The sequence below is a fragment of the Berghia stephanieae genome, chromosome 3 (assembly GCF_034508935.2).
Source record: "Berghia stephanieae isolate SIO BIC M18660-M18661 chromosome 3, UCSD_Bste_1.3, whole genome shotgun sequence".
In the NCBI taxonomy this organism is placed as follows: domain Eukaryota; kingdom Metazoa; phylum Mollusca; class Gastropoda; order Nudibranchia; family Aeolidiidae; genus Berghia; species Berghia stephanieae.
In genome coordinates this window covers 35,176,948-35,180,044 of record NC_088362.1, presented here as the reverse complement: position 1 = coordinate 35,180,044, position 3,097 = coordinate 35,176,948, and positions in this window count along the sequence as shown.

Sequence of the window (3,097 nt, the reverse complement as noted above, 5' to 3'; positions counted from 1 at the left end):
ACCAAAATATTATTTTTGGTTAACGACGTTTAAAAAACAGAACCAAAAAAAAAAAAAAAGAAAGAAAGAAAGAAAGAAAAGAACAACCATAATTTCCCGAGTCTTAACACCTATTTTTATTCCTTCAAATATTTTTTTTCATTATCATTTGCAGAAACTTCGTTCACCTATGAAACAGGAAGACATTTACCGGAAAGTAAAACAAACCGATGAAAGGGTTCATCATAGTTTGTCGCTCCAACACTGAGCCCACTCCACAGCATCTGGGGAGCATACTCTTAGGTCATGGTTAGTGCAGCTGGGCCCGTCCTTGCATTCTCTAAGGATGTGCTCCGTCGTTTGCTCTGGGCATCCACGTGTACACAAACTAGTCTCAGACAGCCCCCACTTATTCATGTTTCCAACTGTTCTCCCTAGTTTTGTCCGTGCTCTGTTTAGTGTTACCTGTTCATTTGATGTGAAAGACTTTTATCGTCGTTCTACTATACCATGGTGAATTTCAGTTCCGTTATGAGATCCTTCGTAGATATGTACATAATTTATTATTCTAGTTGTTTGTAAACAGCTCCGATTGATATATGGACAATCTGCACATTGAGCATTATTTTTCTACTGAAAGTTGGTTTCTGGCGCAATAACAAATCATGCACATAAAGAGCGCGGCTATTAAAAGGCAGAAAGGAAACACGTTTTATCGCACGGACCCAACTTCAGCATCCCAACCTTTCCGGCTTAGAGTTAGAGAGAGGTTTTGCACGCAAACAGACGCCAGTTGAATATAAACCCGTTGTACAAGTCCGCATATCACGAGTCCCTACTCGCAAATTGTGGCTGAATGTTATATCACACTTAGATTCGTGTTTCAACACACGATATTTCTACTTTCGTTGTTTTTTTGTTTTTGTTTTGTTTTTTTTCTGTTGATGATTTTAAAAAACTTTAATTGTAATACCTACTACACACAGTGAGTTGAAACTATATTATAAGACATTCGTAAGACAAATCATCTTACATGGTTGTGAAAGCTGACATAAAACTCAGAAATCTTTAAAAGGATTGGATCATTCGAAAATGAATGCTTTGGGAGCATTTTAGACATCATTTGAAAAGGCCATGTGTCCCATGAAGAGGTTCACAGAAGAGTTGTTCTAGGACAACATGAATCCTCCCTGTCTATTGTCAAAGGAGAAAATCGTCTTGTTTTGACTGTGTGTATCTACATGAAACATTAGCAAAACCATTATGTAAGGAGGGACTGTGGAAGGAGGCAGGTGGAGACGAAAGGTCAGGACGGCAAAAAAACAAAAAAAAAACAAATAAAATAAAATAAAAATAAAATAAATAAATAAAGTGCTGGATTAACAATGTAAAATAATTGACGAGGATGGATAACCCAAAATTAATTTCCTTACTAAATTATCTCTCATTTCTTCTCTACGTCCTCCCCAGTCATGAGAATGAGGTGAGGTGAGGTGATATAATAAGACCAGACTACAGTAATAGTAAACATATATACTGGGCATAGTGATGGGTTGTAAGACGCAGAGAGAACTAGTTAACTCACTCAATCCTAGAGATTTTTGATACTTTTCATAATTGGAAAAAATGTATTAAATATGAGCATATCAAGATAGTTGCATTCAATTATCTTTAAAATGCAAAAAAAACTAAAAAAAAACGTATCTTTGATACGACGCCAATAATTTGTCTCATAAAAAAAAAGTAATAAATATGCATGGGGTAAAAGTAACTCGGGTAAACTACGGATATAGTCGGTGTTAGGGTTGAGTGAGTTAGAGAAAATATTTTTTTTTAAAAGACAGAAAAAAAAAACAACAACAACAACAAAAATACTTGTTAGAGCCAAGAAGCATTTATTGGTCCATTAAAAGACATTATAAAGAGATCTTTAGTAACAAAAGGCCCAAAGTGGTAACATCTCAAATCCCCTGTACTCATCAAGGACAGCACTCTCGTTACAAACGAGATCTAAAATTAGAGAGACAAGCACAGAGATAGCAGCAAGCTGGAGCATCACTCTTGATCGCACCTAAATGGGTCACACACACACACACACACACACACACACACACACACACACACACACAATGAACGGAATAAGTCAAGGTTCAAGTTCAACAATGAGATAATTTTTTTTTAATTCTGAATTTATGGAATTCAGTATAGAGCAGTAAAGTTAGGTGCCCCAAACGTAAACAAAGGTCGAGAAGCACGTGGCAAACCACATGTTCCTGTCTTGACAGCTCACGTTCCAATGTAAATAATAGAAAAAAATAACCTTTAAAATTTGGCTGTTAGGTGGCAAAAGAAACACATATTCATAAATACTCGATCATGCATCAAATAATGTCTAGATATGGATATTTTATGGAACAAAAGGTAAAATTTTCTAAAATTTATCAAAAGTTACAGTCTATCTATTTTTAGACCAGAGCAAATTATTGCGCTGGTGTGAACAAAACGAGAATTATTCGGAGCCTGATTTTCATAATAATTTAGCCTTATATTATTATTTCTGCAACTGTTAGATTTTATGTAAACATATTTTCAATACTGAAAGTGTATTGCCTACAACTCAAACTACAAAATTGGGAGACCTATATTGTGCGTAAATTATTCCGGTCCCTAACGGAAATCACAAGCAACTTGTTATTGTTTACGTTTGGGGCACCTAACTTTACTGCTCTATCAGAAATGTTAGCAGAAATTAAATGCTAGATACAAGAGGGAATCGATCCTTTTCTCTCTTTGTTTTTATAATCCCACTGTCCTGTCAGTTCCTTCTAACCAAGCAACATTGAATGTGATCAGTGACAGGATTGGGGACGACGGCAACCAAATTCTGCCCTGCGGACTTTCCACCTGTCCCATATGTACCCGATGTGGGCAAGAACCCGAAACGGCTGAGCATCTAGTTGGACGGTGTGTTGTGACGATGCTACCGGGCGGGTTCGCGACGGTGCACGAGTGCGGACTGGACTTTGCTGATTGGGTCGATTGTCATAACATAGTAGTGTGAGAACCATAAGAGGCTGCTGCCCTGAGTTGTGTCGATGAAAAAGTCACCTGCGCAGAT